Genomic DNA, 14820 nt, shown 5'->3' with positions numbered 1-14820 from the left:
TCCCCCCTCTGGCTAAGGCCACTGGTCTACCTGAGCGGTTCATTTTCTCTTTCCAGTCTCACATAGCTCGTTGCATATCAGTGTTGCGTATAATGCAGCAAACATCCCAAGTTATTGCTTAAAAACACCTTTTTTTTTTTTTTCAGCGCACCTAGATACCCGTTTATAGCGATGAAACGTGCTGACAGCGGACTTTCTCTGTTCATCGAAGCGACGCCAGTGCTATCAAATATTTGAGCTTAACATTACGGTGTCAGACGTTCGTTGAACTTGCTCATCGGACCACGGATGAAACAGCGCGGCTGTCCCTGCGTTAGCGAAGCATCGCCGGTTGATGCCAATATTCGTCCGTGCTCTGCGATGCGTTCTGAATTTACATATCGCTGACTAAAAGGGGTTCGTCGTCTCTTAGTTTTGCGTTTGATAACGATCGTTTTATGCTCTCGACTGCGGGAGATTACTCGCTGAGCTGTTGACGTGAAGAGTCGCACGTGGGGCGGAAATCGGGCATAGCAGTTCGATGTTATGGAACGTGCACAGTGGGGGGATATTAAGCTTCTCAAGTTCTAGAAGTTATTTTTCTTTTTTTAGAAGCTATCGGATTAAAATTATTAGATTAGCACTAACACTCGCAGGAACGTGAGGGGTTTTCTTTTCGCCAAATATGAGGATCATGGCTTTCACGGGACCGAATGCCTGTAAGGCATTTTCGAAAATTTTATTTGCGCTCGACAATTCGACCAGTACGGAAGGTTGGCACTGGAATAACGCAAAAAGAAAAACGGTGGTTTTAATGGTTGCAGACGAAATACGGTAAGTTTCACGTGGTATACGTTGAGGAGACATTAAGCTTCCGTACATACAAAAGCGGCGCTGTAATCAAAGGGGTCACGAAGTTGAGGCTCTCACTTGTCGCCACAAAACTAGGAAGAGGGCTTGTGTTTAGTTTCCCGCAACCACTAGGTTTACGGCGCTGGATCTACTCTAGATCTGCTCTACACTAGATCTTCTAGAGCACCACAGTGAGAGCAGTTATAGGAGAGTCAACTTGTCTCAGGCGGTAACGCCACTGAGCTGTAAAAGCCACATCAAGCCGCATCAGATGAAATAACGCAGCATCCTCACCAGAAGTGTTTTGTGGCATGCGGAAAGCGAGCGTTGGCTCAACTCGTCTTAGCATAGGAGGATGTCCGTTGTCCATTGGCGGGAAGCCGTGGGTGTCACGAGGCGTCGAAGAATGGAACGGCGGTATCCTCTCAACAGCGCAACACTCGTCCGTCTCCGAGTCGAGATGTGACATCAACGTCACTCATTCACTTATGGGTTCTCTGAAGCAGTTCACGGCTTCATTGGATGTACGGATCAAGGACTCCTCTGAACGCACCGGAGTTCAGCTACGAGAATTGTTCTCCAGCAAGAGCGCACATTATCTGTTGCAGACAAAAAAAAAAAAAAAAAGAAAGAAAAATGCTGGGAGATGACATTCCTCATTTAAGCAGAGCCGTGTATATAAAAAAAAGGAGTCTGGCCATTCATAGGAGCTACCCATACATGAAGCTCCACCCACTTTCTCAGCCGTCTCACCAGTGTACGTCTTGAAATACGGGATATTATGAATCAGTCCTATCTTCACTATCTGTCCTCCTGTCCTACATGGGCAGCACCATTTTGGGTGACAAGTAGATCGGATAGGATTGAAATAGATAGCCCTTGCGATTTGCAAAGCTTGTGGATTTTTGTCAACGTAAGGCACGTCGGGAAGTGCCAATCCGTTGTTGCTCCGCTGCCTGCAGAACCACCTGCTGGTACAGTGAACCCTCGTTAATATGACCCCCGATAATCTGACATACGCGCTTTACGACCATGCTCGTGGGGAACAATGCAGTGAAACCTCTGCAAATCCCCCCCCCCCCCCCCGTTAATATGACAATTCCGCATTATGACCAAAATTTTCGGGAACGACCATGGTCATAATAACGAGGGTTCACTGTATACACACCTGCTGGTATATCGTCAGTATGATTTTTGAAATTAAACAACGCAGCTAGTTGGAAAAAAAAATGCACTTGGGCGATGAAGGCAAAGAATGTACAGCGGCGGACAAAAGTTTGCGGAGCACGCTCCGGCGCATTCCTTCCTCAGTGTGACGCGCTAGCAGCCAATAGTACCGTACGTACTTGCAAACAGGTCACTGGGTTACGTAGGCACATGTCTGTAAGTTCGTACGGTCCCATTCGCTGCTAGCGTGTCACTCTGAGGGAGGAATGCACCGGAGCGTGTTCCATAAACTTTTGTCCAACACTGTATATACAGTCCAGTCCGGTATAGTAGTGAAAACACCCAGGGAATGAAGCACTCTATGGAATTAATGTTTAATAACCACAAGCTTTCGAGCACAACCTGCACTTCATCAGGTGAAAAAGGTGAAAAGGGCAAGAATGCCTATATCCACAAAATTCAGTACGTAAATTCAATATTGTACAGCACATCGTCATCTTTTATTGTTGTTGTTGTTGTACAGCATAGCACCGTTTTTCTTATTATTTTGTTGTGATCGCTGCGTTAACTACGCCTAACAACGACGACAATTCTCTCTCTCTCACTCTTTTCTTCTTTTCTTTTTTTGCTAGAAATCGATGGCGGAGTATAGGTTGAGACTGAATTTCGAGAAAAGTACAAGAGGATGTATATCTGCAGCCTAAAAAAATCGTGTAGTGTGTGAAAAAAAAAAAAAAATCACGAAATTCCCGCTTCTCAGTGTTTGCCTTCGTCGCCATTTTGGGTGTCAGTCAGGTGTCATGGCAGCCCTCCGGTGGTAGAAAGCAAACCAATGAGAGGCGCGCAACTTTCTGTCTGAGAGGTCGAACGTTTTCTGAGTCTCCTCCCAATAACCAGACTCTCGTTTAGTATACGGCTCCGCCTTTGACGATGCCCTGCACGTTTTCTTGGAAAAGTCCGAGACACTCCCTTGAAAATAGCAGAACACATACACTCCTTCAAGAGGGTATCATCCCACCCACCCACACGTAACAAACAGCCCCTGATAATAATACAGTGAACTCTCGTTATTATGACCATGGTCGTTCCCGAAAATTTTGGCCATAATGCGGAATTGTCATATAAACGGGGGGGATTTGCAGAGGTTTTACTGCATTGTTCCCCAGGAGTATGGTCGTAAAGCGCTTATGTCACATTATCGGGGGTCATATTAACGAGGGTTCACTGTAATACAAAAAAAAAAAAAAAATCCTGAGCCAGCAAGGCAGCGGACCCAGCAAGTGTCGACACAATGGCTCACGGTTGGATGTATCTAAGGGTGGTCACTCTATCGACATTCATTGTGACCACAGCGCATTGCAGTCTTCCTCCAGGGAAAAGGAAACAGACAGCAATCGATGCTAAGATGGACGACGGGGAATCTGTCCTCCGAAATGGGATCCACGAGGCAATTACCGAAGCCGTCTTCACTCCTACCAGATACACACGGGCTGTGTGTGTTGCAACACACGCGACAGACGCCGCCATGTTTTTGTAGCCCTCATGTGCGTATCTTCCGACTGAGCTCTAGGCTATTGCTTTTATTTTAGGAATTTATCTTTCTTTTAAAATGAAGCGGACCCCATTTTTAAATACGGAATTGGAACCGGAAATGAAAGAAAAATATGGGGATGTTAGTCCCGACCCAGTCAGGATTGGCTAGTCCATCTTTGATCTTAAGAGTTTGAGTTTGACTTTTTGATTATAGAAAAAAACAATAAAAAAACATGGAAGATATTGAATTCGTCACCTGGCGAATTCTGCTTCTGCTACGAAGGAAATGAAATGAATGAAAGGAGAAAGAGAACTGAAAAGATGAAAAGGTAAAAATAGAAAAACATCACCCCCCACCCCCACCCCACCCCCCACCCCCAGTCACCGAACTGCACGTGTACATGCGTAGCTACATCCCCTACAAGTGAACTGAATTGCAAGAAACTAACAGGAACGGGGAACTCGACGACACATGCCTAGAATGCGGTCCTAAAATGCAGGTTCCATATCACTGCTCACTATGAAGTTGACAAGCGCTGATAACGCCGCATCTCTCTTCTTAGGTTCCCATACACCCAGCACCTTGGCTATATCGAAAGTTCTATTCTCCAACCGGTCTAGAGCAGACTTCAATATGGCTCTTTGGAATGCATATCTTGTGCAATGCATAACGATGTGTTCCGTGTTTTGCACAGATGCACTGGACAGCTTGCTGAACAAGCCCTGCCCTGCGTTTTCATGAAGATCAAAGATCGACAGTTTCTCCATCTTTGATCTTGAGTTTGAGTCTGATTATAGAAAAACCTTTGATCGTCATGAAAACGCCTGCATTTATTTAATACAAAAACTGTTTCGCATGTATTGTCTAGACACGGGGTACCTCAAATATATAGTAACAAATTTATTGCATTGGTCTGGTGGCATACATAATGAAAAACCAACCAATGCGCGTGAGGTCACTAACAGGGCGCAAGAAATGCGTTTTATGCGCACCCTGACAGCAAAGCATTCACTCCTCTACCTAGGTATTTTACTGTTTACGTATAACCAACACGCCTTGCCTCCTCCTTGGTTTCAGTATCGACGTTGCGTTTTACCTTCTGGTTTTCATGTTAAAGGACGACGAAAGCGAAAATAAGCAACAAAGCTGTTTATCTCATATTGCGGTGTGTACCAGAACAATGCGGAATTCGGCTGAGATTTCCGGATATTCGTTGAAATGCCGCCATAACCGCGATATAAAATCTTGCCGCGGCGCGCTCTGAGCCCCTGGTGATCGTCGCCGCGCCGCCGTAGCAGACTGCGCGTGTTATATTTCAATTGTTTCCTAAAGACGGGAAACTTATTCTCGCCGCGAATCCGCGGAAGTGAAGCATATTGTTCCTCCTGTTGGAGTTCCTGATGTTCATTTTGCAATAGGAGGGTGATTTTCGGGACAAGAAATTGTACAAGCTAGTGAGCTGTTTCATGTGTGATGCCGACTTCCTTTCGGCAACGCGAGGACAGAGTCTGAGTGTTACTTGGACGAACGACACACCGGCAGAAAGCACTAACACGGCATCAGACATCAAGTGACGTCTATTGCAAAGACAACCTTACCGACTCTGGCCCCCAAATCTTTCCGAAGGAAGGTGACCACTCTACTCTCTCTAAGGGTGAGAGTCATTCTGCTCACATCGTTGGCTGTTTCACCTTGCGTTCGGCCAGAATATGTTTCAAAACCAGCACGCTCTACTACAATGAAAAAATGGCTAGGAAGCAAGCGAGCTGGTGAAGAACATTATACGCTCTACTAGTCTGCCGTTGTTTCCGTGATGGAATTGGTAATCGGCGCGCTCGACCAGTGATCGATATATGCGTAGTTCAAATTATTTTTCGATGGCTGTCATATTTCAATTGTTTCCTAAAGACGGGAAACTTATCCTCGCCGTGAATCCGCGAATCCGTCTATGCCTAGTTGGAAACAGGTGAAACAGGACGAGTAGTGTGCAGCACGTTTTGTTGACGAATGGTTCAAAACAACTACGGAGGTGTTCGTTAGCCTTGACTTGTCGACGAAGTACATCAGGCTGAAAGCAGGAGCGGTCTCTTCTGTATTTTCGCGAAAATGGAAGGCACAAATCTCCAAGCTCCACTCGGCGTTTCGGCGTACGTCTGACTCCCTCTGCAAAAAAAAAAGAAAAAAAGAAGAAGAAAAAGAAACATAGGGTACGAATCCATCTCTCATCGGAGATATCGCCTTCAGTCTTCCACGAGATCTCCGAATCGAAACTTTTGAGGCGTTATTTCGAATTCGTCGTGTTTATCACGTTCACCTGGCAGCAGCCCATGGACCTCAAGGAATATCTGACGTCACGCGCTCATCAGATTATCCCTCAGTCGCGGAGCATTTCGCGAACAACAACAACAATAAATGACCGAGAAGTGATGATGACATGGGTTGATTCCTTGTGACAGCCTCAGGACCCTACCCCACTTCACAGAGGAAATTCGCGAAAGACGATCCAACGCTGTGACGACACCAGCAATACCATACATGAAAAAAAAAATAAATAAAAAAGATGTAAGAGAGAAGTAAGGTCTCGTACCTTAAAATATGACAAAATATGCACTTTTCTTGAACTTTCGTACGAAATATGCAACAACTTGGAAAACGTGCATTTATATGCACCATAGAACCCGTCTGATTGGTCCCAAACGAAGAACAACAGTGTTTTTTCGTCGTCCAGATACGAAACCATATCGAGAAAAACATAACAAAAACACACGCATTTGCATAAAAATCCGTGCTGTAGACTCACCACCGTCATCCGTTATTGTTCATTTTACAATAGCCAGACACAATGTATCCGAAACACAGCCCAAAATGACCTTTCCATCAATAGGCGTGCAGCACACGACTGATTCCGCGCAAGAAAACATACGAAATCTCGCTTTCCGCACCAACATTCCTTCTATTTACTTCTCTTGCACTCTCTCCCTCTTTGTCACTTTTATCTAGAACACTTTTTTTTTTTTTTTTGCGGGCGTTCGATTCTGAACGGCAGGAGCCTTCATTTGAACGGACTCAACGGCCTGCCTTATCTTCTTCCCAGAGAAGGCTACAGAAATGAGGTGCTTAAAGTGCGGCGCGCTCAACGCGTCCACGCAGCCAACGAACGACAATCCTTCCTCCCATAGGATAGGGAGGGGACTTGTGGAGTCCTGCAAATAATTTGCGTTTAAATGAAAACCCTGTCGCGCGGCGGAAATGAAAATAAACTTTCAAAAACATTCAGGAACTCCGTGTCGGACTTTCTATGCAAATGGAGAGGCCACCTTTATTAAAAGCGCCCTCTTGCAGTGCACGCTGAGAGGAAAAGGTAGATGGTAAACCCAATTTCCGGTCAGATGACGGGACGGCGAAATTAGTGGTGAGGCGATCACGCTCGAGAGGGCGTGTAAACAGGTGATGCGGCAGCGAATGAGGAACGCTGAGTGCCGGCAAAATGAATGTGAAGCGGCTGGGGTTAAACGTTTTTCCCCCGTTGTGCTCAACACGTGGAGTGCGTGAATATTCGGAACGTATTCTTCTCGAATGTGCCCGGTTTCACACTGCCCGTTGATAACTTTAGAGATCCCTGGACCGTCTTGATAGCCGACCCTTTGACGTCGTGAAAGTGCTGGGCGAATGGCCCGCGATTCATCCTCAGGGTGCAGAGCGCTCACTTATAGCCTTTGTTAAGAGCATAGCAGAGCTCTCGTCTTTTTAGAAGTTCTCCTGTTCTTTCTTTTTTCTTTTTTTTCTATTGAGATCTCAAGTAGCTTGTCCCATTTCCCTTGTAGCATGTCCGGGCTCATTTCTCCATATTTTCTCTCCTATCATCATCATCATCGTCATCATCCCGTGTGTGGTGGAGCTGTACCGCGTCATTATAAATTGGGCCTAACCAATCATTTGTAATTAAAGCGCGAATATGTCATTTGTATTCAAATCACACGAATATAGCCGACTCACGGACATGTGTGTTTAAAAGGAGTGAAAAGTGTTCACACCACTTATGACCTATAAGGCAAATGTATATCTCCTGCATAAAAAAAGAAAAGAAAAAGAATATACAGGGTGTTCAAAATTAAGTTTTCACTATCACTTTATAAATAGGCGAACAAAAGAAAACTGGTGCTACTTTTTTTTGTTCCTTGAGTAAGAAACAGATGCTACATAATTAGCAGCACCTGGTTCTTACACAAGTAGCGTAAAGTTATCATCCGGTTTCCTGTCATTGCTCTGTTTGCGTAGCGCTCGTGAAAGCTTCATTTTTGAACACCCTGTATTCACGTATTGTTATCGTGATCGCATTGTAGTGCATACCAGGGCATTGACGAAAAAAAAAGAAAAAAGAAAGAATTATTGTTCTACATCTCGTACTTGGCGAGATGCAATTCCGCGAACAAGCTTGGGTGTACAACTCTGACGTCAGAGCAGCGAGAGCCTCGGCTATTCCAATTGGTTCTTGTAAGCAAGTCACCTCTCCCTCTGTCGCCCCATTGGTGGTGGTGCCTTCGGTGATGGCAAAGTCGGATGACTTTCGGCATATATTCGCCGGGGCCGATTCTCTAGCCGTCTATTATACGCCTTATGCTGGAAAACCTGGAATGCAGATTCGCAGCCATGTAAATAACATTAAGATGGGGCGAAGTGTCACGATCCCTTTAAAAGACCGACGACTTTAGTAAAAAGGCTTTAATAGATTACTTTCTCCTATAGTTTGGTAATAGTTTGGTTTGGTGGTTGGTCCGCATGCCACGAAACACCTCTCGTCAAGATGCTGCATTAATCCACCGAATGCGCCTCGATGTGGCCTTTACAGCTCAGTGGCGTTACCGCTTGAGACAAGTTGACTCTCCCACCTGCTGCCACTGTGGTGCTCTTGAGGATCTGGAGCACATTCTTCTTCATTGCCCTCACTACGAACCTTCCCGAACTACACTCTCCGAGTCTCTTCGTCAGCTGGACTCTCGCCCTTTCTCCCTATCGAAATTGCTTGGTCCCTGGCCCAATCCAGCCCAGCAACGCTCTGCGCTCAAAGCTCTTCTGACATTTCGGGACACCATCGGACTTCGACCGTTATTGTGAAGGGGCGCGTTATTTTATTCCCCCTATTCCATCCAGCAGTGGGGTAGAGTATCGCCTGTGGCGATGAAACTCCCCATCCTCCAAGGTCAAAAATAAAGTTGTTGTTGTTGGTTACGTCAAACATTTCATTCAGTTCGATGTTACCAGCGGCATGGCCGACCGGGTTAAGACGTCCCGCTCGTTGGTGAAGTTGGTTCGAATCAGGGATGCGGAATGGGGCCACAAATTCCATTCCAATTCCATTCCGAGGCATGGATATTTGTGTCAGTTCCATTCCTTTCAATTCCTCCGAATGAAAAGGTCTGGCCAATTCCAACTCCTGGAATGGGCGTGGCAACCCCATTCCATTCCGTTAATTCCATCAATAAAAGAAGTGGGACCGGTAGCCGTACCGGCTAGCCCAGCAGCCAGCGGTGCGCCTAGACCATTCCATTCCAATTCCATACCTGCTAAAAAAACTGTCTACTTCCATTCCCATTCCATTCCTAGGACAGTTTCCGCCATTCCATTCCAATTCCATTCCGAGGCATGGATATTTGTGACAGTTCCATTCCTTTCAGTTCCTCGGAATGAAAAGGTCTGGCCAATTCCCACTCCTGGAATGGACGTGGCAACCCCATTCCATTCCGTTAATTCCATCAATAAAAGAAATGGGACCGGTAACCGTACCGGCTAGCCCAGCAGCCACCGGGGCGCCCAGACCATTCCATTCTAATTCCATACCTGCTAAAAAACTGCCTATACTTCCATTCCCATTCCATTCCTAGGACCAGTTTCCGCCATTCCATTCCAATTCCATTCCGAAGCATGGATATTTGTGACAGTTCCATTCCTTTCAGTTCCTCGGAATGAAAAGGTCTGGCCAATTCCCACTCCTGGAATGGACGTGGCAACCCCATTCCATTCCGTTAATTCCATCAATAAAAGAAATGGGACCGGTAACCGTACCAGCTAGCCCAGCAGCCACCGGGGCGCCCAGACCATTCCATTCTAATTCCATACCTGCTAAAAAACTGCCTATACTTCCATTCCCATTCCATTCCTAGGACCAGTTTCCGCCATTCCATTCCAATTCCATTCCGAAGCATGGATATTTGTGACAGTTCCATTCCTTTCAGTTCCTCGGAATGAAAAGGTCTGGCCAATTCCCACTCCTGGAATGGACGTGGCAACCCCATTCCATTCCGTTAATTCCATCAATAAAAGAAATGGGACCGGTAACCGTACCAGCTAGCCCAGCAGCCACCGGGGCGCCCAGACCATTCCATTCTAATTCCATACCTGCTAAAAAACTGCCTATACTTCCATTCCCATTCCATTCCTAGGACCAGTTTCCGCCATTCCATTCCAATTCCATTCCGAAGCATGGATATTTGTGACAGTTCCATTCCTTTCAGTTCCTCGGAATGAAAAGGTCTGGCCAATTCCCACTCCTGGAATGGACGTGGCAACCCCATTCCATTCCGTTAATTCCATCAATAAAAGAAATGGGACCGGTAACCGTACCAGCTAGCCCAGCAGCCACCGGGGCGCCCAGACCATTCCATTCTAATTCCATACCTGCTAAAAAACTGCCTATACTTCCATTCCCATTCCATTCCTAGGACCAGTTTCCGCCATTCCATTCCAATTCCATTCCGAAGCATGGATATTTGTGACAGTTCCATTCCTTTCAGTTCCTCGGAATGAAAAGGTCTGGCCAATTCCCACTCCTGGAATGGACGTGGCAACCCCATTCCATTCCGTTAATTCCATCAATAAAAGAAATGGGACCGGTAACCGTACCAGCTAGCCCAGCAGCCACCGGGGCGCCCAGACCATTCCATTCTAATTCCATACCTGCTAAAAAACTGCCTATACTTCCATTCCCATTCCATTCCTAGGACCAGTTTCCGCCATTCCATTCCAATTCCATTCCGAAGCATGGATATTTGTGACAGTTCCATTCCTTTCAGTTCCTCGGAATGAAAAGGTCTGGCCAATTCCCACTCCTGGAATGGACGTGGCAACCCCATTCCATTCCGTTAATTCCATCAATAAAAGAAATGGGACCGGTAACCGTACCGGCTAGCCCAGCAGCCACCGGGGAGCCCAGACCATTCCATTCCAATTCCATACCTGCTAAAAAACTGCCTATACTTCCATTCCCATTCCATTCCTAGGACCAGTTTCCGCCATTCCATTCCAATTCCATTCTGAGCTGTGATAAAAAAGAAAGAAATCTGGAATCATTCCGGAATCATTCCAACTCCGGAGTGGCAACTCCGGGACCCTGGTTCGAATCCTACCACCGGCTGTGCTGTCTGAGGGTTTTCCGTGGGTTTTCCGAAGACTTTGAGGACGAATGTCGGCACAGTTCCCCCTGAAGTCAGCCAAGGACGAATACTAACCCCCTCTCCCCACTCGTTCCTGCTATCCTCTCTCCATCTCTCCAGATCTATACGCCGCTCATAGCGACAGTTCCTTCGCGGGGCTAACGCGGAATAAAAAAAGAAGTTTGATGTTGCCTGGTCTGGTGTACCTGTATAGTTAGCCAAAAGAAATGGTACGCGTGGTGGTGCTGGTGCTGGTGGTGGTGATAGGGCTTGCTGTTGTCGGCCTCACGTATGTGGGCAACGTCACGACTCACGCCCTGGGGGAATGTGCGTCCTAGGCCGACTTCTAAGGGAACTGTGCCGACATATGTTTGAAAGCGTCTGAGGAAAACCCAGGAAAAACCCCAGACAGCACAGCCGGCACCGGGATTCGAACCCGGGTACCCGGGTACGCGTACACATATGAAAAATAGTGAATGTACCATTCAGAGCAATTAATTTCGGACCATCCAATAGACATGCTTCATCGCGCACTGTTATGGCGAAACCGAATGCTTTACATTCGAACCAACTGGAACTTTCGATCAGTTCCTCCGAAGGAGATGGCAAATCCCGTTTTCCATTACGAAGCGCAATTCAATTGACGTCTTCGCATTTCGCGCGTCTTACGGCTGCAGTTAAATATCTCTGTATTGAATCCGTGAAATTCCACACGTACGTTTCAGTCCTCAAAGAGCCGCTTCACTTCAACAATAGGAGCCCAATTGACGTCGAATAAATTCCCTGCATCGGGGATGTCGCATTCCGCGTTGTTAGATGGAGATTCGCCTGCAGATAGACGATGCTGTACTCACAATTCAGATAGGTATACCTCCATTCGTTATCCTCCCGTTGTATTTTCAGGATTAACAGGCTGTCTATTTGTAAGTTGGAGCTCAATATGTTAGTATTGACTTTGGGATTAGTATTTGGATGGGGGTAAACATTGTTTTCAAGCACCGTGTGTCGCACGTCGAAAGAACGCCAGGCAGACAAACGTTACGTGTCATACACACTACCATTATCACGACAACAACAGCTGAAGTGAAAGCAGGTACGTACGGGAGCGGGTAGACCTCAGCAACAACTTGTACCTGCTGATCAGACACATCTCGGTACAGAGGAGGATATGCGTAGTTGCATCCGGCGTGCGTTAGAACTGGTGGAACGCCTCCGAGGTGTTGGACAGGAGTCTGCAGATTTGCAAGTAGCTGCGTTGCTCCTTAGTTGTCTGTCTGAGACGTACGAGGCGCTCGTGGCAGCTCGTGATGGATGTCCGGATATAGATCTAACGCTCGGATACGTGAAAGGCAAACTCGCGGACGAGTTCAAAAGAAAACAGGAGTTCTTGGTGGCAACATTCAGTCTTTAAAGTTCTAGGGCAAAACTTAGCACTGACGAACTACGTCGTCTTCTTGACTTTTGCCTCAACGCCACGTGCTTCTCGTTCAACGGAGAATACTATAAACAAAGCACTTGTACGGCGATGCGTACCGTACTGTACAGTTTTCCTGTTTTTTTTTTTGTTTGTTTTTTTGGGGTAGCAGAATTCGCTTGGGCGAATTCAATCTCCCTGGGTTATTTCACCTACCACCAACCCAACCCAACCCAACCACAGCGATGGGTGCATCAATATCTGTAACCACAGCCAACCTTGCAATGGAATGTATCGAGGAAAACGCAGTACAGTCTTCACTCGTGAACGCGCTCCAAGAGGTGAAGGAGATGATTTGCTCAGCCAAATTTATGACAAAATACAATCCCAAGTTTCCTATCATCGTTTCTGCAGACGCCTCATCGTACGGCCTGGGTGCTGTACTATTGCAAGTTCAGTCGTCTGGGAAGCGCAGGCCAATTTCCTTCGCATCTACGTCTCTTGCTGGTACTGAAAAGCATTACGCACAAATCGAGAAGGAGGCATTGGCTGTGACATGGGCAGCAGAGCCTTTCGAAGACTTTCTGAGAGGTCTACAGTCAACTTTTCAGGCTGACCATCGTCCTCTCGTAACGATCTTAACTAGGAATGACTCCTGTGGACCTACTTCCTCGTACGCATTCAGCGGCTCCGGCTCCGGCTGATGCGTTTCCACCACGACATTGTCTACGTCCCTGGGAAGGACATGGTCATCGCAGACACTTTGTCAATAGCGCCATAGCAGCAGGGCCTGGACACTAGGTGTCTCGCAGTTGGCGAAGCACAGAGTTTTACAAGCGGAGCAGTGATGGGCATCTCTTCGCAACCATCGCAACTGCTGCGCATCCTGGCGGTCCAATAAGAAGACGAGATCTCTCGAACCTCGAGAAGGTACTGTGAAACAGGGTGGCCGTGGGGGTCGTCAACTCCCTTGGCACTTCGATCGTATTCGAAAGACCAAGGCTCCATCACTGTCCATGAAGATACTTTGGCCTTCGGCACACGAATAACCGTCCCTGAGAATATGAGGCGACAAATTCTAAGGTCTCTTCACGAAGGACATCAGGGCACAGTCAGCTGCAGGACATTTGCGCGCGCGAGAGTATGGTGGCCAGGAATATCGGCGCATCTTGCCAAGACAGTCAGCGGATGTCAAACCTGCGCAAAAAGCTTAGAACAAGCGCCAGAGCCTCTGCTTCCATCGGAGACCCCGGATGCACACTGACCCCTGTCCCCCACTCCTTTCTACAGTTATCTCTGCACCTGTCCACGCCCTTACGACTTTCATAGCCACAGTTGCATCGTGGCGCTAACGCGGAGCAAAACAATTAAATGGTTTTCGAGGCACAATGCTTAGTCTGGACTGGCGCGTTGAACCAATCGTACCGGTATTTCAGCCAGTCTTGCATCTAAGCGTGTGCATACACAGCACTGCTGCATACCCACCATTCCCGTTTGCCGAATCCGAACGCATTGGAGGCCGTGAAACAGCCATAATCGTTCGACCTTCAAAATGATTGTTCCGACGGCAACCGGGCAGCTGTCGGAACGTTGATAACATCACCGTGAAGTTATCTGTATGGCGGAACCAATGGCACAGCGCATGGCTGAGGATCTTATACGATCTTATACGTAAATACGGTGCTCCAGAAGCCACGTTATTAACGGTCTACTAGCGCTATACAGGGTGTCCCAGAAAACGTGTCATTGAATTATAATAAAAAAACTATGCCACCTAGAATCATGCGGTCAACAGCGTTTGTTCATATTAGGTTTTTGCCACCTCCTAATGTCAATGTCATGTGCTCCAAGTTTAATTATGTAAATATTTGCGAACTGAACTCGGAAATTTGCCAAATAAAGGTCACTTTTTTTACCCCACCAATATGAAGAGCGTGCCGAATTCACTCAAATTCATGATAATTCACAATTGACAGGGATATTCAGAAGCTATCCCATCGGAAAAAATAGCCGAATATCATGCTTTTCGGAGCACCGGACCATAGCGCGCGATGACTTTTTCAGCGCAATCGCTCTCAGTGCGACGAGAGGAGGTTCCGAAGCCAGCCCACAGAGTGATAGTAGAAAAAGTAAGAGTTCCTAAATTGGGAGAGAGAAAGCATCATCCCAGCGAAAGTCGGACGTGATAAGCCGGTTTATCCGTGCCTGTTTTATCTCCCTCTGCGATGTCGGGGAGGGCTGGGTTTCCAACCTCCTTTCGTCGGACTGACAAAGATTGCGCTGAAAAATTCATCGTGCGCTATTCTGTGCGACCTCCGTACAGCATGATGTTCGGCTATTTTTTTCCGATGGGATAGCTTCTGAATATCCCTGTCAATTGTCATTAATTTGACTAAATTAGACACGCTCTTCACATTGGTGGGGTAAAAAAGTGACCTTTACTA

The sequence above is a fragment of the Ornithodoros turicata genome, chromosome 3, assembly GCF_037126465.1.
Source record: "Ornithodoros turicata isolate Travis chromosome 3, ASM3712646v1, whole genome shotgun sequence".
NCBI lineage: Eukaryota > Metazoa > Arthropoda > Arachnida > Ixodida > Argasidae > Ornithodoros > Ornithodoros turicata.
This window is presented reverse-complemented; position numbering follows the sequence as displayed.